Raw genomic sequence first — 20,487 nt, 5'->3', positions numbered from 1 at the left:
CTACTGTCTTCTTTTCTACATGTAGCAGAAAGAAATGTGTTTATGTTCACAGACTTCCAGGATGCTGCTGATTATTTATGGCGGGTCAGACAGCGCCTCTCGCTAACTCAGTTCTTTAGGACATATTGCTCTATTCATTCACTAGAAAACCACTTTTTCATCCTGCTGTCTGAAAAAATACATAATGAACACTGTTTATATCATTTTGTTTTAAATTAAGTGATTGTGTGATTTATTAGAAAACAGGATTGTTTCTGAGTTTACTGCAGCAGCTCCTACACAAATATTAAAATCAACAAATATTAAAATCAACATGCTTTCATGGTGTGAAGTATTTCTTTTGATTAACTTTTTTTATTGTTGCTGGGTTTTCTGAATGTCTGACAAAATACAAGCAGAATCCACTTTAAATCCCAAATGGAAAGACTGTAATTTTTGAAAATTGGTTATTTGCTTCCTTCAGCAAGCACAACAAAGTTTTATTTTACAAAATGTTGACAAAAACAACAAGTATGGGGGAGCATAAGTTTTAACAACTGATGGTGGTTTTAGCTACATTCAGTAACAAATGTAAAGCTAGAAAGTAGGAAGTAAAATTTAAAGAGTCAGAGTTAATTAGTAAAGTTGCTCAGTTGTTGATGGTGTAAACTCTGAAGGTAAATGGGTGATTTCCTGGCATTTTGAAAGTTTAATTTAAAAAGGAAAACTTACAGGTCTCACCTAAACAGACAGGTAATGAAACAGGAGAATCCAGTGAAGAGCTGAAATTACAGACAAACTAATCAGAGGAGATGTGGAGCAGCTGCAGCAAGAGAAGAATTAAAGGAAAGATCAATTAATGCACAAAGAACCGGGACCCAAAGAGTCGAGAGGAGATGAGGGAAAATATCTGACAACAAAATGAAACGCAGAACACAAGAATGATTTACTAAACTTCAAGGAATGAACTAATATGGATGCAAACAAAAATAAACAGAGAAATGAACAGAATATGGAGACATAAGGAACATAAATAAAATAATGTTTTATTCACTGAATTGAAAACATGACTGAATGTGTAGATATTATGACTGAAGTCACATCCTGATGACAAAGAGAAAAATATCTCAATAAGTTTTGACAAAATGTAAAATCCATCTGCTTTCAAACTGTAGGAAGGATATCCAGTCCTCATTATAAAAGCAACAGTTTGATTTTAAAAGCTGATCAGTTTTAATGAATTAAATTTTTTGTTGTTCTATTGTTGTGTGAACATTTATTTTCTTATTTTTACATCCCTGTTATCTGTGTTCCTATAAGACGTTTGAACTTCAAACTATGTTTTACATATAAACAGTTTCTCTCCTTTTATGTTCCAGAATCAATTTAAAAGTTGATTGGTTTCCATTCAGCTCTTTTTTTTAAGTAATTCAATGCTTTGAATAAATGTTTATTCTAGTAATGAAAAGGCCAAAACTGTTTTATTCTGCTCTTTATTGAAACACATTATTTTATTGTTGGAAGGCTGCAGCGGCTCATTCTGGTTCTTTGCTCATGTTTCAGTTCAGGGTTGTCAATTAAAAAACAAACATATTCTGACCGTCCGTCCATCAGTAAAAACAGGAAGTTTCTCCGTCTGTCTCTGCTTTGTTGTGGCCTTTTTCAGATCAGTTTTATGATGTAGCTCGTTGATTTTTGATGTTTTTCTCAGGACAGACGTGCATACATGTGGGCGGACACAGTTCATAAACAATAAATGGTTAAAAAAAACAATGTTAGAAAGTAACAAAACTACTTCAATCAACCAACTCCAGGAGAATCTTCTAATCAGATAAATTATTGAAGTTCAGCACTGAAAGATGCACAAACAGCAGAACGACTCAGTGTTTAAACGTCAGGACTCAAAATACATTTAACCGAGAACTGAGCCTCAATGCAGGATCCCAATTTATTTCAGTGATTTTCTCTTCAAAAAGAGCCATAAAGTCTGATGTGGCCAGTCAAGCGCTGTAATGATGATCACTGCTGAGGCGTTGCGTTTCATTCACCCGGCGAATCATCTCGACTTGTCATGCAGTGGATGGATTGTCATGAAAAATCATTTTCACTTTCCCATCATTTCCAGATGCATTTTCAGCTTTGTGCTGATGAGCTGAAAAAATGAAATAAATGTCCTGATTATCAGCTATCAGCTGTGTAATGTGAGGTTATTGAGAATTGAAAGTAATATGCCTAATTTTCTTTTCTTTTTTAAGCACATTTGTTGGATTTATCTGTTTTCTCACTCTGACAACTTTTTAAAAACATTTTTACAATGAAAATATTCCAAAAAAAAAGATGCTAATACAAAGCGAATGTGACTGAGATGAATCTGATTTATATTAACCCTTTGCACGTGACGTCACGCTCTTCAGAAGTCGGTCTGCTTCGCTGTGATGGACGTCAAAACAACCTGTCAAAAAACAGACATCTTTTAGCATAATATGGCTTTGAAATGGATTTGTTGTACGATGTTAATCAAAGCTAATGTTGCTTTATAATTTTCAGATTTAGTGATTATAATTTAATGCCTTATTGTGTCACTGTGCCATCTGTTTACACTTCAGCCTGGTAATTAGCTGCATTGATTAGTGCTTTTTATTTTTTTAATGCTTTAGGAATTTGGGAATTACTTTATCCTACCATTAGTCTGTTTTCCAAACTTGTCAAGTGAGAAACTTTGAGGTCTCCAGGTGAATTATAACACATCTTATGCTTTGTGCTGTAAACTAGATTTATTTAATGCTTCTGTTGACTACTTTTAGATAAAGTTTTATTTGAATTGGTGATATATAATTAAGTCAAAACGAATCGAATAAGATGTGAGGAGAATCTGTGATTCCTGCTGCCGCCTCTCAGAAAGAAGCTCCTGGTTTTAATTCTCATGCATAAATGTTTTATCTCAGATGTGAGGTTGTTTGACAACTATGAGTGTGCGTGTGTGTATGCGTGCGTGCGTGCGTGCGTGCGTGCGTGTGTGTGTGTGTGTGTGTGTGTTAACCTGGTGATCTGTCAGGGATGCATCCCGGCTCTCACCAGGACTGGCAGCAGCCATTTCCACTCAAACCCATTCTGAACATAAATAATAACATCATCATCAACAGCAGCAGCTTGTAGATCTTTGACTCTCATGCTGGGTCTGAGTTAATGTTCAGCGTGTGACTCCAGCCCGGTCTGGCCTGCTTCACTGAGGCTCACAGGAAAACCGAAATGGATTTTTTTGTCAAGAGGGAAATGTTGGATAATCATTTGTGGCTCTGCTGCTGCAAATGATGTTAAGTACTTGGAAATTAGGCCAGATGCAGAACATGGGAAAGAAAATCCAGAGCAGATCTGAAACAAACAACTGGTCTGAAAATACAAAGTATTATTAAAAAGAACAATAGCAATCAGAAGAATGATAATTTAACTTTACAGTGACTTAATGTTATTTTGTATAGTGACATTTATTTAAGGCTTTTATTTTACATGTTGCCATCAAACTAAGACAGCTGCAGAGCAGTGTGTGTTTGTGACTCATATTTGTTTAGTTGTAACCAAACCAGCTGCTGTAACCAAACTGTGTAATGGTTTTGGAGTTGATGGAGGACTAAATGAGGAATTTATGAAATAAAGGAAAAAACTTACAAAAATGCAGAGACAGCAACGAACCAGGATGTCTGGGAGCAGAGCCGGTTTCTGGGAAAAAGACGAACATGCTGATAACTAAATAAAAATCATACAACTTCAGCAGAAAAAGAAGAAAAAACATAATAACTCAGAACAGAAAACCCAGACAACGCCAAATTCGAGCCATATGATCACGAAACGCTGCTTGCTGGGACACAATGAGGTTCGTATTTGTCACAGTTAGAAAATGTTGCATGAATCAGAGAATTGAATCAAGTTAACTTCAGAGCGTCGCTGGGAATGAAAACAGATTTTATGTGCTTTCATGTTTTCCTCTCGCTTGCACATGTCTGGACCCACGATGGCTTAGAAAATTAACTTGAACTGATCAAAACTTCACGTCACAGACTGGATTTACACATGATGCCTAAGCATGAAGAAACCCAGTTTTCTCTTACGTTTGAATCTCATCGACTGTTTTTCTTTGTATCGACGCTACAAATTAACTGAAGACTTAATCAGAACTCCTTTTTTGTGTTTTCTCAGAGTAGAACAGAAGCAGCATTTTATTTCTATTTGTAGGATTCAAAACTAAGATATTTTTAAAAGCACATAGATTCCAAACTATGACCAAGAAAACAGCTCTAAAAACATATTACTGTTACTTTTCATGTCATTCTTTGAGGAAATTCAGTGAAAAAAGACAGACATTTAAAAACGTGCATGTTAATATATCTATATTTAAAAACATTAACTTGTTGGTTTTAATTGTTAATCAAAGTTATTAAGACCCAAATGTCCAAAGAGCTGCAGGCTGCAGGTTTCTGGACTAAGAGGTTATTAATGAAAGTTTTGATTTTCTTGAACTTTGGTTTGAGTTTCAAAAGCTACAGAAAATATGGAAATTTTAAAGCTTCTAGACAAAATTACAACCTCATCTCCATTGCTGTAATTTCACATCGACCTGTACTGATTTGTCTCTATTACAATAGAGGTTTTATGTTCAGATAATTACATTATTAGAGGGAAAAAACTGATTACGTATAATTTATAGCTCTGAGAGAAAAAAAAAAGTTCCACATCAATCAGTTTGGTCCGTTTCTTTCATCAGACTTCTGCAGCAAACAGAACAAAAGCCTTTCCAAAGAAAAGACGCTGCAGTTAATTGCAGGAAGAAAGAAAATTGTTCAGCTTTGTGAAATTTCTCTCAGTTCTCCGCTGCCTGATAAAAGACACTGATATATTTCCTAAACCTGCTCCAAAGAACACAGCAGACAAATTAAAAAAATTAACCGTGAGGTTTCAGGACCACTTTAATTAAATATCACAACGTTTTGTCGAAACATTTCAGGTAAGCTGTTGTTGCTTTGGTTCTGAACTGCGAATTTCAAAGAATCAATAAATAACATTTATTTTGATGCTTACAAAGATAACCGGTCATTTTTGAAAGATTTACAGGATGTCAAACGAACATACGGCTCCAGAAACACGCAGTGAAATGTTTTCTGTAAGTGAATCACAGAAAACAATGTAAAAAAGCTGGTTGTTAAAACATTTTGTCCTGTTTTAACAAGCGATGAGTTAAAATATGTTTCTATCTTCTCTGCATGGTTCACTGTAAGACTAAAGCAGGTCAAAGTGATAAAATAATTTTCTTAAAATGAAAACAGCGTCTCTAATGTGAATTAGATCTAGAATAAAACCATTGAGGTTACGTTGAAATGTTTTCATTAAGATCATGTTGAATTAACATTTTACAGATTATGAAAAATCAGCAACTCTGCAGGATGGGAAGCAGTCTGCAAGTGGCAGAAATTCAAACACATTAATTAAAAAAAATAATTTTGAACAATAATTAGGGCAAAGAAGAAGAAGTTCTTTTCAATCCTCTGATCAAATATAGTTTCCATTAAGACATAAATAGTGCATACCACATGCAGCTGTGTGTTAGGAACTGAAATACGTTTTTTAAATTCAGGTTTGGAAGAAACTTCAACTTCCTGTGAACCAGATGTTCATTTTAGCCCAGTTTCAAAGTCCTTACAGAGAAAAGACGTTAAAATACTTTGGTTAGTTAATACATCACTGAACGTTTTAGCACAAAACTACTTTAGAGAAACGCTGTTGCTGCTGTTGTCATAGCAACCTTCCAGACCTCTCAGGTCTTTTGGTTCTGGTTCTGCTCTGCATCCAGAACCAGAACCAAACATGGAGAAGCAGCATTCAGCTTCTACAAACTTCCAGAAAACTGCAAAACATCCGAAACACTGAGTTCTTTTAAATCAATAAAACCCACCTGTTGCTTTTGAAGCAGTAAATGAAAAATTAATCATCAGTCTGATGTGTAAAAATGATGCTTGACAATTGTTGACTGCGTCTTTTTTTACTTTGTATTTTTGTGTTTTCATGAAGCACTTTGAACTGCAGTGTTGCTGTAATGTGCCGTACAAATAACCTTAACTTGATTTCTGCAGTTTCTCTTAGTGACTCTGCTCCGGTCAAGAATCAACAAGTCTAAACTAAATTATTAAAATGATAATTTAAATGTTAAGAGAGACTGAAAGCTGTACTTACAAATAGATAAAACAAATCTAAGACATGAATTCAGTTTGTTTTTAGCCACGTTTTATGGTTGTGTAACTCATGATTGAGGCCACAGCTTTTTACTGTGATTTGGTGGATCTCAAAGAGTCTCACTGCTTTATAACGTCACATTTGTAATTTGTCAGCAGGGGAGCCACAAGGTGCTTTTTTACCTCTGAAGAGAGAGAAAAATCAATTAAAGGTGCGACTCGCTGACCTCACAGCCCTTTCATGTTTGCCACAGCGTCGCTCAATCTGAACCAAACACACCTCAACCACTTCTTTATTTTCAATCAGTAGAAACCGCGTTGCTTTGAGTTTGTCGTCCGTTTGAAGGAAGACAAATAGGAAGAGAAATAGGAAGAGAAATAGGCAGCACTGGGCTGATTATCCTCCTTTCTCTGCTGCCAATTATCCACCCTCATCATCTCTGTGTTAAAACAGGAGAGATCCTGGACTCACACACCGAACAGGGGATTAAATTCATAATAGCTGCACCCAGAATCACACAGAGGCTGCATGTGTTCAGAGGCTTCATGAGAGGAAACCTGCCTCACTCAGCGAGGAGGACTGAACCCACCGAGGGGAAAATTCACAGACAGACGGACACAGGAGGGCAGAGCACCAAATATATTACTCAACTAAGAGTAATGATACTTCTACATACTTTTACTCAAAAGTAAAAAAATAGCCGTCCAAGGACTTAATCAAGTAAGAGTAAAAAACTATGTGGTAAAAAGACCACTGATCAAATCATTTAATATTTAAAAATCACAAAATCAGACAGACTAAAGTATAAAGTGGAGTGGAAAGTTTGGTATTTTAAGGACGTGTAAGTAACAAAAAATAATTAAATCAGTCAAAATAAAAGTTTTCCACATTAGTTTCTTTCAACAAAAAACTTATGAAACTTGAAGGAAATCTGCAGGTGAGTCTTTTTATGGGTTTTTTGTTTGTTTTTCATGTTTGATTTTCATTCAGTGGGTAGAGCATCCAAACGTTTCACTCAAGTAAGAATAATAAGGTATTTGGTAAAGTAGTCTACTCAAGCAGTACTGAACAACTGATCAGATTATCAGTCATTTAATATTGAAAAATTACATCAAAATTTCCACTTACGTTTATAAACGTAAGTGGAAATTTTGGTATTTTAAGGATAAAAATAACAATAATTCATATAAGTAACAAAAAATAAAATCAGGAAGAAGAAAGTGTTTCCAGATCCGTTTCTTTCCTTCAAAATTCTTATGAAACTTTAACAGAAACTGGAAGTGTGTGTCTACGTCTGGTGAATTTTTGATTAAAACAGGTTTGTTCTTCATTTCTTGGGTAGAGAATCCAGAAATTTTACTCAAGTAAGAGTAAAGAGAGCAGCACTGTAAAAAAAATACTCCTAAAAGTAAATCTTTTCCAAAAAGTTACTCAAGTAAATGTAATCGAGTAACTGTAACTAGTTACTACCTGACAAACTCATTCTTTGCTTTCCGAGCGCATCCTGATAAAACACAGGGACACGAAGGGTTAATTAGAGGCGTTGCGGCAGGCTGTCAGGAAACGACGACGCTCTCAGTGCAGGGTGGGAGCAGGAGGATGTGACGACTTTTAATTAGTGTAATTGGCCTTCGCTCCTATTGGCGTCATTCAAAAGCCAAGTATCCTCAACCTCATAAGTCATGTGGAAATCCTCCAGGGCTGAACGGGGCAAGAAGGAGGAGGCGTAAAACTCAGAGCATGAAAACAAAACTGACTCCGATCTTAAACCACCAACATAAACAGATATAATCTAATGATGAATATTAAACTATGAGATCCAAAGTAAAGTGGCACAGCCCCTGCTAAAGTATTTAAACTATTCCACAGCTGGACTGGGATAGATGTCAGCTATTTATACAGAAACAGAGACGCATCTGGTGATGCTTGTTGTTTATAACGGCATGAACAGTTTCAGAAGGTGAAGAGGCGGTATGTTGTCATTAAGCAACTACAGCTAAACTGTTTTAAAACCAAAACATCAGATGTTGACCAGAAGCAATAATTTCAATAAAATTTAATTGTTGGTGTATAAATGTTTTTTCCTCTCTGTTCCTGGATAAATTATTATCTTAGGTCTGTGTTTGCTATGAACTTAAACATTAGACATGACCTATAATGCTTCGTTAAACAGGTTTGGATGGATCTACAGGCTATAAAAAAAAACATGTTTATTACACGTTTTTCACAGAATAATTGAAATTTCAGTCTGGACAGTTCTGCCTATTTTGAAGTCCTTTCAGAATAAAATATTTTACGGCGTCTTCTCACTTTAAATCCTATTAAGCTGCTGCTGGCCACACCCCCAATCCAACATTTACACTCACATGTGAAAATTGCTACAAACAGATGTGCAATTATCCAACTGTACATCTTTGAAAATTAGAAGTGGAACCTCCTGTTCAACCAACAAGAATGCAGCAAGTGGTTTCTGGATGGTAAACCAATAAAAACAACAGATGTCTTTTCCAGCAGCCATTGTACAGCGCATACAGAGGTAAAACCAGCTGACCAAATGTGCTGGAGCTCTGCTTGGGTTGCTAGGTAACGGGCTGAGCCCGGGTGGGGTTGCTAGGTAACCGGCAGTGCCTGCTGATTTGTGACTTTTTTGAAACGACTCATTTGAAACATTAACTTATTGTCAAGAAATGGCTGGTTGTTTTTATTTTTTAAGTGCTCTGGTTGTTTTTAAGAAGCCGTCGAGGCCCAAATAGAAATATAAAAACACACAACATGTGGGTTTTGTGTGTTGTTAAATTATTAAAATGTGACAATGTGATTTAAGTGTTGGATGCTAAGCTTGTGCAGGATTAGATCTGCACATATGCAGAAGAAGTCCAACATCTGAGGTCCTGTTTATGTCAGGTTGTCTCCCACTAAGTTTTAAAAGAACAGGACTTATCATGGAAATGTGCTTTCTTTCTTGCTGCTGCACATAATGAGCGAGACGTAACAATCGTTTATAGGTTGAAGGGACTTTGCTTTACAAAATGGCCTCCAAACACACGGAGGAGAAAATTGCCTTTGTTTTTCGTCCCTCTCATTTCATCGTGAATCTGGTGGCTCAGCTCTAAACTGATTGTGTCGTTGCTCTAAAACAATAGAGGAAAGGAAAACACATTTACAGGCAGTAAAAACCCAGATATAATGATTTTTCTTCTCTCTCCCTCCCTCTCTTTTCCAGCAGCTGCTCCCTGGAGCACCCTTGTAAAAACAACCAGTCCTGTGTGTCATTGCTCTCTGACTCCATTTTCTACTTTTACTCTTGTGCCCTTACTTATCCACAACAGAAAATTGCAGGCTTTTTTCTACTTGTCTTTGTACTGTGTGTCCTTCTACAGCCGCCTGTCCCTCTCATGCTTCTTGCTCTCATTATCTTGTTTCTTCTTGTCAAAAACGAAAGGGACAACTTCTTTACAAACTCTAAAGTTTTCCAGATATTTGTTTTCTCCTTCTTTTATCTGTTTGCCAAATATTGCAGATTTTTGACATCTGATGAAGATTCAGTTGCTCATTTTGCTGCCAAAAGATGTTCCACAGATAAATTACCTTCCAATAGAGACTGAATGATTATAATTAAAAGCACTGCTGGGTAATTTAGTGAAGAAGAAGACGACGACGACGACGACGACGAAGAAGAAGAAGAAGAAGAATATAGATCAGACAGAGCAATAGTTGTGATCAGTTCAACTGTATTTCTTTTGTTAGGTCAGAGTTTCTTTACTGTGAAATTCTTTTACAACACAAATAGACTCCCTGATGAAAGAAACTCCATCTCAGAAAAATGTGTTTCCAGACTGTTCCCTTCTTCTTCACTGACTGACTCTGTGTTTTAATGCTGCTAAGTTATTTGCACAGTCATGCAGGACTATCAGGGGTTTTTCTGCATCTGTAGGGTCCAAATAACACACCTGTCAATCATTCTAGGGTTCGTCAGCAACTGCAGCGGTCGCCATTTGTCCTTAAGGCCACGCCCCCTTATCTGGAGGAACTGAACCTCCGACAACAATGCTAGGGTTTATCACTGCTATGCTAACATGCAGCAGCCATAAAGAGTTTGAGGAAAATAATAGGAAATTATGGTCCAGTGTTGTCAGGGGGGGAACATGCAATCCTGACAGTCGTTACCCAGAACGTGTAGACTGCGGAATACAATTTATTACATTTCCTAAACCCAAACGGAGTCTGGAATAACGCAAGAAATGGATCAAGGCCTGCAGCCAACCTCAAGTACAGTTGAATGAAGCTGTGATTGATGGCAGCTACCACATGTTGTTCATCTGCACCAAGGTAACTGATAGTAGACATCCCATTATTTGTCATAACACTCATTGATAGTCAAATCAAAGATCAATAAGTGAAGGTAGTCATGCTTGATTTTATGTATATAAATTCCAATGATATCTCTATGGCAGCATGAAAACATGTGCTGCAGTAACCGCGGTATTTACATTTAAGCAACAAAGAATAGGATTAAAAAAGTGTTAAGAAAACCACATCAACACTCCCAACTCTGGTCCTAAAGCTCGATGTCCTTCATATGCGCCTCTTCTCCAGCACAGCTGATTGAAATGATCGTTACCTCCTCTGCAGGCCATCAAGTGCTGCAGAAGCCGGTTAATCCCTTCATTCATGTCTGCAGCAGCAGGGAAGCACCTAAAAGAGTGTTTCTCAACCCTGGTCCTCAGCGCCCCCCTGCTCTGCATGTTTTAGATGTGCCTCTATTTCAGACCAGCAGATTCAAATGATTGCATGACCTTCAAGTGCTGCAGAAGCCTGTTAATCACCCAGAGATGCAATTCAGCTGTGTGGCAGAAGGGAAACACCTAAAACAAGCAGGACAGGGGGGCGGTGAGGACCAGGATTGAGAAACACTGAACTAAAACCTGCAGGACAGTGAGGGCCATGAAGACCAGCGTTGGAGAAAACCACAATAACACATTAAAATCTCTCTCATTGGTTCACTTACACCTGTTGTGTTTTTTATCAGAACACCCAGAAAGTGTTTAAAGGACAGATTTTATTACAAACAAACAATGAAGTGGTAAAAAAAAAAACACATGACCACCGCTGACCGACACTTGCAGCTGTTATTGGAGCTAAAAGTGGTTTTATAAAAACATCAACACAACGAGGCTGAATACAAACACACAGTAGAGTTTTAACATTTTTATTTGCAAAATAATCGAGAAACATGTTTCATTCTTCTTTCACTTTACTAGTGAACAAAAACTCAATAAAATACATAAAATCGAGTATATGTGATAAAATATGTAAATAAACCAGAGGAACTATTTATCTGGTGAGTTTGTTGGTGTTACATAGAATATCTGTCTTTTACATTTAACCTTATAGTTTCTTTAAATCATGTTTTATAAAATCTAAACCTTTAAAATGAGTTGCCTTCTTGTGTTTTCCAGAGTGCTTCTGGTATTGTGTCATTCTCAAACTGCCTCTCATTACCCCCGGCCTGAAAAGGTTCCTGCTGCCTGACACCATCTTCCTCTTCTCCACCTTCTCTCTCATTACCTTCATCACTGCTCCTCCTCATCCTAGCTTCAGAAAATTAAAATCCATTTCTAGTGCTGCACTGCCGTCTCATTACGAGCCTGTTTCCCGTCTGCTATGTTGCTGCAAAGCAAGAAAGAAAAAAGAAAAAGAGAATCAGCTCAGGCTTTTCATGGACACTAATTTCGTCCTCTGTGAGAAAGCTGCAGCCTCGGGACAAATCAGGCTGGTCGCAGAGGTGGGAAACATTTCTGCTAGACAAAAGACAAAAAACAAAACTGTGCACTGAAAAAACACAAAATATTACTGATCTCGTTTCTAGAGCAAGTATCTTAGTAAACTTAAAATAAGACAAAATTAACCTACAGGTAACTTTTCAGCAAAATATAGGAGCTTGTTTTAAGTCAATAATTTCTTCATATTAACTTTGAAAAGTACTTGTTCCTCTAATTTCACATAAAAAGACATTTTCTCTTGTTATAAGAGAAATAATCTGTCAGTGGAATTCAATATTAATAAATCATTGACTTATATCATGATGGAAAGTTTTATTATTTGAAGTGTACTAAATATTTGTACACTTGTGATAAGATTTTGTGTTTTTACACGCCTTCATGTGTCATATTTGATTTTTACTTTTTGTTATTATGCAGCGACTTTATATCTTGCAGCCAAATTATATTTTTACAACTTGTATTTTGGTATATGTAACTCATGGATGCCAGAGGATACTTGAATTTCCCACAGGATGAATAAAGTCTTTTAGTATTTTAGTTGCATAAATCATGTATAAGAATGAAATGTGTGAATATTTCTTCTTATAAACAACTTAAATAATTCTTATATCCCACTCTGGAGTATTTTGTCCCCTCTAAGGTATTTTATTACTTTATGCAGCTTGCTTGTTTTTGTGCTGCTGTAACAACTGAATTCTCCTCCTGGGCTCAGTTAAGAGAACATATTTTCTTATCTAATGGTTCTTCAGACAACTGAACCATTTGGACTCTAGTAATGAACCTGAGTATTGATAACTGCAGAAATCATGAGGCTCAGTGATTAGCATGTTGTTTGGCTGAGGAAGAATAGATTAAGACTGACTGAGTCATGATTTTAATTTGGAGTAATGTAGCAGGAAAAGGTTAAAGATGTGAGTAAAGCTGCTCAAAAACTGGTATTTAGAAAGTCTGTCTGTTTGTTTCTTGAATTATTGAATCCAATTTAATCTAATCAGTAAATATTGGTATCGGGTCATAATAGAGTATCACTCGTTGTGGGGAATAAAATGTTGTTGCGCTGCAAAAACTCAAAATATTAACAAGTATAGTTAGTTTCTGCTTCAAATATCTTCAGCTAGTCACGTTTCAGCAAATCATAGGAGCTCATTTTAAGTTAATAATTCCTTAATATTAATTAAAAAGTAATAAATATTAAGACTTTTTAAACTCTTATTTCTTGCTGAAATTATAATTGAAAGTTAGTTTTGTATTATTTCAAATGTACTAAGACCAGAAACTAGACAAAAAAACTTGGTAGTATTTTGTGTTTTGCAGTGTGCAGGCTGCTTTGTTTCCACACTTTTACAAACTAAAGCAGGGGTGCCCAAGTCCAGTCCTCGAGAGCTACCATCCTGCAAGTTTTAGAAGTATCCTTACTCCAACAGACCGGGATCAGCTCTACAGAGGCCTGATAACGAGCCATTCATTTGATTCAGGTGTGTTGAAGCAGGGATGCATCTGAAAGTTGCAGGATGGTAGCTCTCGAGGACTGGACTTGGGCACCCCTGATCTAAAGCATTAAACTATTTTAAAATCTACCTTATATTCAGCTGAAGCCTGTAGTGAGTTTGCTGGTTTAGGTAGTTTTTATAAATGACTATATTGTTGCTGCTTGCACAGAATAACTGATGTGTTCAACATAACTGAGACTTTATTACCCAATTATATAAAATCATAAACTGGTTGGATTTCAAACAGGCTGCAAAATAAGAACAGATTTTTGATTTGAGTACAGAACATTCAATAGAAACCAATTTATAATAATAATAACATTATTATTAATACATTTTGTTTTCAAACAAGGACCTTCAAATACAGATTTAAACAAGATTAGAACAAAACATCAAGAAGTTTTAAAACGCGTCTGAGTTAAATTAGGCCTAGTTGCACATTTCAACCACTAGATGGCAGTATGTGCTTCCAGGATGATCCTTTAAACGTGTTGAAGACGCACCGGCAGGTCTAAGCGCCTCCATGTTGGACGGTTTTTGTGACGGCGCTCTGGAGAAGCTGAAGCTTTTCAGATTGTCCTGCTGACAGAGCGGCTCTTTGTTTAGACTCACATCAGGGCATGTTTGCACATTCCTGCTCTCAAAGCAGAAGAGATCTGCTGCAGACAGATATTACACGCCCCGAAGATCCTGACACTTTAATATGTGTCCTTTTTTTTGCCTCTCACAATCACATAATCACAGATTATTTCACTTATAAATAATTTTAAATCAATGATAAGGAATTATTTACTTAAGCTACTATATTGCACTGAAAAGTTACTTGTAAGCTAGTTTTGTTTTATTTCAAGTGTACTCATTTGCACTAGAAAGCAGACAAAATACTTGGAAAGATTTTGTGTTTTTGCAGTGCAGGCAGTAATGCATAATAAGTCTTTTTATATCTTTTTATATCTTTAAAAGCTTTTAATGTAATTTTCTTTCTGCTGAGCCTGTTGGGCCATTTCAGGTGAATATATTGACTTCCGGACTATGAAAAGTGCTCTGTAAATAAAGTCTGAAGCTACATTAAGCCAAAATATAAAAAAATATATATATTGAAATTATATTTATGTGCGTCTGATTACATCATTTTTACAAATTAAAACACATGTTCAGATCGCACAGTATAGCTTTTTTATCAAATACTTTTTAAATGTTTTGAGTAAAGACATATTAAAGTAAGGCTTCTCTTACTTGATTATAATCTTTGGCTACGCTAACCACGTCTCTCTGCATCTGAATCTCTTCATTTAGAAAAACTGTTTGTATTAGAGGCCATTAAATGTGAACACATCTTGCATTGCTTTGATTCTCTGGTTGCAGCAACGTCTGCATGGTCAATGCATTGACTTCAGGTTTCTCTCTGTAAACGATTGAAGGCCCTCAGATAATCATTAACTATCAGATTTTCTGCATTATTAAAGCTTTGATTAAAAGAGAATCAACTGGAGAAAGAACTGAACCCACAGTTTCAGTGAAACATTTGAGACAAAGTTTTTTCTAAGTCATTATGTTGTTGGCGGGGAGCGTTATTGATCTGGTTACATCAGTATGGGGCCAGAAAACTGAGAAAACAGCCATCCTCAGTGTTTGAGTGTTTGCTGCCTGAGATGTTGATCATTCAGGAGAACGCTCTGTGTTCATTTGGGTTTTACCTGCTTCTGCAGCACGTCTGTCACCAGCCCAGCATGCGATTTCTGCTCCTGTTTGTCTTTGCTTCAATGGGAATGAGCTTGAAAATGTCATATTAAGCAGGAGGTTTGATCTTATTTGTACATTTCATCTTACAACTACATCTGGATTTACTGCATATTATTTTCTTATTTTGTTCATCATTGTTTCCTAACAAACCACTGAGGTCTTCACAGAACAGATGGATTTTAAATTGGGCCTTTTTTTTTAGTTTTATATTGTGTTATAATGTTATTCCCTTGTCAAAAACATACCTGGAGTGTTGCCTTGATTCATTCATCCATGTTTGAGAGATCCTTTGATCTCCATGGCAACCAATCAGCTGTGCAAAATACCTGGTAGGACCAAGCGCCGCCTTCAGGACGCAGCTCCCAAGCGCCACCTTCAGGACGCAGGTCCTCCAGAGTTTCTGAGGTTCTGCCTCACAGAGCCGCCCACTCCGCTCCTTCAGACTAGCCAGCAACAATTAGCAGACATCTGGTGGAACTGTGAATCTGCTGAGCTCGCTATGAAGCTACTTCTTAATGCAACACTGGTAAAAATGTTGTTAAAGGGTTAATAGAGGAATGTCGTTGTGATGACATGATGAAGGTCAAGTGTTGGAAAGAGCAGGAGCTTCTTAAAGAAACAGTGGCCCAATTTCAATACGCTAAACTACCAGGTCAATTTTCTTGTAAGTTATGTTTGACATATAGACTACAGCTCTGGAAAAACATTGAGAGACCACTTAAAATGATCAGTTTCTCTGATTTTACTTCTTATAGGTTTATATTTGAGTAAAATGAACATTGTCTTTATATTCTATTAACTACTGACATGTCTCTGAAATTACAAGCAAAAATTTAATATTTATTTACAGAAAATGAGAAATGGTCAAAATAACGAAAAAGATGCAGTGCTTTCAGACCTCAAGTAATGCAAAGAAAACAAGTTCACATTCATTTAGGAACAACAAAACTGATGTTTTAACTCAGTTCAGAAATCAGTATTTGGTGGAAGAACCAGGAGGTTTTCAATGGGGTTCAGTGCAGTGGACTCTTAGTTGTATATAATATTTCTGTATAACAACTCAAGGTAATATAGTTACTTCATCATGCTATAAAATGTCGCTACATAGCTGGAAAATACACAATACGATCCCTTTAAAACACACATTTGACTCCTGATGGCAACCAGTTGCACTGAATTTCATTTAGGAGTGTCAGAGTACAGGGGTGTGAATACTGCTGTACATGTATCACTTTCTTGTGAATTGATAATTTTGCTGCTTTGTGTTGCTCTATCACATAAAAACATAATAAATAAAAACAGATGTGAAGAGCAGAATCAAAGTGTGGTGCTGTTGTTTCAGGCTTTGGTTTTGCGGTTCTGGTTTTTGCTCTGCAGCTGTTGTCTTGTTAATCAGAGCTGATTGGATCCATCCTGGGTCTCTGGTGTGGCCTGGCGCTGATTGGACCATGACGGATAGAAACTGCAGACAGCAGGACCGGGTTGGGACGCAGTGGGCGGCAGAACACAGAGTGCCATGCCGTCCATTGTGAGGGAACAAAAGAAATGCTAAAAGGTTTACAGCAATCAATGTTACAAACACTGCAAGGTACAATAAAAGCATGTGTGTTATTCTATCAATCAATTAATCAATCAATCAAATTTTATTTGTATAGCACATTTCAGCAGCAAGGCATTTCAAGGTGCTTTACATAATTAAAGGAAAAAAGGCTTCATCTTGGGCTACTAGGCTTTAAACCTGTGGGAAATAAAGGGAGAGCTCTGTGAAAAAAATGATATTTTCTCATTTATTATTAAATAAGTGTTAATTTCCACTGTCACTCTACAGCATCTCCATCACAAATGTTCCCAAAAACTTGTCAGTATTACGCTAAAGTCAAAAAAACACAACTTTGTTGTTTCCATTAAACAAGAAAGGCATTTAAAATCACTGGAATAAGTTTGTTTATATGATAAGTCATTAACAAACACGCTGTGCCATCATAAAACTACTTCCTGTCGTCGTCTTCGTGGTTTGGAAACATTAAAAATGGCTGTGTGGTTTGGTATATTACTATGTTGACTTTATAAAGTTGTAATTTTTATGAACCACAGTTTACTTATTCCTGCATGAATACTATCAGCTCTAAATTACTAAGTAGAATTTAATTATATTTTATCAGTCAATCACTAATATTGAATAATCGATAAGCTCTACCCATTAAGAACTACCAGGTTTTAATCGATTTAAACATAATTAAATCAACAGTTTCTACTTAGAGTTTAAGTTTTTATGATATATTAAATTACAATAATTATTGGTTTGTTGCCAAATTTAAAAATAAATAATTGTCACACTTTTGAGTGTAAAACCTAAGAATATTCTAATTCTACATATCATAGGGACATAAAACTATAAGATTTATTTTTATTTTTTTAAGTTTATTCAGATTTTGAAGCTCTGGATAAATTAGAGAGGCAGAAATGTTTTCTTTTTGTTTTGTTTTTTTGTCTGCATGTTGCTCATCTACTAAAAGCAACAAGTTTATGGGTCTGGCAGGACTTCATAAACCCTTTTCATGTCTAGACCCACTTAAAGCAAGTTTTTATTCAGTCCAACTTCATTGGCAAGATAACAAAGCGTGTGGCAGCAACTTGAACCTCAGCTGAAGGAATATATTTGATCAACTTTCAGGGACTCAGTGGTTTTGGTGACTGACGGCCAAGAGGAGCAGATATGAACTAGGCCAGAGTGTCCAGCTTCAGATTTAAACGACTTCAGACGACTGAATCACTTCCTCATGTTCAGGTCCGCTGATGAACGATTCATTTGATTCAGGTGAGCTGACGATGGGCCACATCTGAAATGATTTTGGAGAGAGTTTTGTTTTTTTTACCTCTTATAAGATGTGAACATTTTGTTGTTTATGTTATTTTTACCTTGTCTTCAGGGATTTTCCTCCTGGATGCAGTTCAACCTCATCACTCAGTCGTAGAAGAAGAAGTTTGTATCCGTCAGTAGACGATGAATTTCCCTCCATCAGGTTTCTGCATCCTGACATCCATCTTACTCTACAGATTTCTGGGTTTTGAAGTCCTATTAATGCCCTGCTAAATAATGTATTTTGATGCAAGACGATTTTAATCTTTTAGGTTAAAGATATAAATGTTTTGAGTAATATATTAAGTAATTCTGAATGTCATTTTAACCTAAACATGCATTAGATAAATATTCAGAACAATGCAGAGTATTGTGTTGACTTAATATTTGAAGCTATATGATTTTACATTTCCAGATGTTTTTTATTCTACACCTTTCTGCCTAATGCTGAGCGTGTCTTAACACTAATTCCTTGTTTCCACATCTGCAAGCGTGTTGTGATTTGCATGATTAGGGCATGCACACGTTCTTTTCACACAATAAATCAAGTTAAATGAAGGTTTCCATGTGCACACATAACGTCAGGTAAATTGTTGCTGGTATTCATCAAGCTCAGATATCTGCTGTCTCCCACTCCTTTACTCTTTGCTGTCCTCATGTTTGATAAATAAGGTTGAATTTTTCTCCTATTCAGCGTTAAATATTTAAATATTTTTGCTTCAAACAGATGAGTCACACAGATTTAATGAACAAGTGAATGTAGAAACAATGAAGTGGCCCTAAACTCTTTTTAAAGATAAGGCTGTACTGTTTTGCTCTGCAGGTTTGATTAAACGGTTTCATGTCACATGAAATTAAAGTGCACATGATATTGTAGCATTGTTTATGACTATATACTTTAAGGAAATGCTTGACTAAAATAAAAGATAAACAAAGGACAGAGGCTTCAGAGGAAGACGGTTTGTTTTCAGGTATGAAATGGAAGCAGGAAGGGACACGGCGATGAAGTGAGGGTTCATTTTGGTTACAGGGCAAACGGACCTGAGCAAAAAGATAAACATGAAAACAAACTGGCTTCCTACTTGTTTCCTAATTGGATTTTAAATTATTAATCTTATTTAACTGATTATTTTAACACAGCAGAAAGAAGAGTTTTATATATATACATATATATGTGTGTCTGTGTGTATATATATAAAGGGAGAGAGACATAAAGTTGAGCTTTTCTTCTATGTTTCGCAGTTCCAATTGGCTACTTCAGTCGTGTTTAATCTATTAAGCAAAATTCACATTTTGCACACATTTTTGTACCTCCATTTTAGTCTCTACTGCTTCTGAAAACCTACAGAGAGCTTACAGGTAACTACCCAGCTGTTTTTGGCAGTAAGCTGTTTTCTTGTGCCTGGAAAAGTAGCCATTTCAAAAATAATCAACATTCCGTCGTTACCTAGCAACCCTAGCCGGGGCCAGTGTGTCACCTAGCAACCTGAGCTGAGCTCCAGGATGTTTGGTCAGCAGCCTATTAGGATTTAAAGTGACAAGAGAGCCTAAAAGGAGCTCAAAATATGCAGAACTGAGCAGATTAAACTCATCATCTAAGAATGATTTATTCCAAAAAAAAGTAATGAACATGTTTACTGTAGCCCATAGACTCATTTTAAACTGTTCAGGGTTAAAAAGAGTCTGCTGTAAAGCTGCATTCAGTGAAAGAGGACAAATAGAGAGCGTTTCTAGAAGGATCAGCCTCTTCCTGCTGCTGGTCATGCTGGTGTGACCCACAGATCAAGATGGTTGGTTGGTTGGTTTGCTTGTTCATCAGAGAGCAGATGAAAGTCAGACTGATGAAGAGGAGACGGCAAGGTGAAGATGTACTTGGTGACAGATGCAGTGAGAAGAGTCGCAGGTCAAATGACAAGAAAAGAGGAACAGTAATAAGAAAACACAGCAGGAAGCTGATAGCTGTCGTCTTTTCACCATCATCCACTTCAGACTGAACAAAAAGGTTTGGACAAAATGGCTTCTTTAATCCTCCTCACCAAATAGAAAAACACACAAGTTCTTATTTTTTTGTACATTTAAGTCATTGATAAATTAAAAGCTTTTCACGTAAAAAAATATAATAAATAACTTTTCCACATGTAATGATGAGATAACCTGTGTAATTATGCTGGAAAAATATGTTAGAATAAAGCTACCTGGTTAAAATAATAAAAAAATAACAACATTGTTTTGAAGCATGTTTGGAGTCAATTTCTGAACATGAACAAGAAGGAAATAATCAAAAAATGAATCAAAATTAACAATTATGCTTCATTAAAAAAAATCTTAACCAAATAAATACAAGACACTTTTATGAGGTTAGCCTGTAGATCTAAGTGAAAACAGAAACATGGAGTGATGGAATAGTAAT

General features: G+C 36.2%; 2 long non-coding RNA genes across 3 annotated transcripts; one reads left to right on the top strand and one right to left on the bottom strand.

Moving 5' to 3' along the window:
* Window positions 1-1,458: 1,458 nt before the first annotated feature.
* On the bottom strand, window positions 1,459-10,863 carry LOC103129825 (uncharacterized). 2 transcript variants are annotated; one of them, XR_475126.1, is made up of 5 exons: window positions 10,823-10,863; window positions 3,646-3,723; window positions 3,020-3,090; window positions 2,366-2,431; window positions 1,459-2,131 (listed from the first exon to the last, which is right to left on the bottom strand). It is a non-coding gene; the product is annotated as an uncharacterized LOC103129825 (long non-coding RNA). The 2 variants fall into 2 exon arrangements; XR_001660107.1 differs by having other exon boundaries at window positions 3,646-3,696; window positions 10,823-10,855.
* Window positions 10,242-18,951, top strand: LOC103129826 (uncharacterized). The gene is made up of 3 exons (XR_475127.2): window positions 10,242-10,530; window positions 17,892-18,035; window positions 18,148-18,951. It is a non-coding gene; the product is annotated as an uncharacterized LOC103129826 (long non-coding RNA).
* The last annotated feature ends 1,536 nt before the right edge of the window (window positions 18,952-20,487 follow it).

The sequence above is a fragment of the Poecilia formosa genome, unplaced genomic scaffold (genome assembly GCF_000485575.1).
Source record: "Poecilia formosa unplaced genomic scaffold, Poecilia_formosa-5.1.2 Scaffold582, whole genome shotgun sequence".
Classification (NCBI taxonomy): Eukaryota; Metazoa; Chordata; class Actinopteri; order Cyprinodontiformes; family Poeciliidae; genus Poecilia; species Poecilia formosa.
Note: the sequence above shows the minus strand (reverse complement) of the source record. Positions and strands in the feature narration are given on the sequence as shown.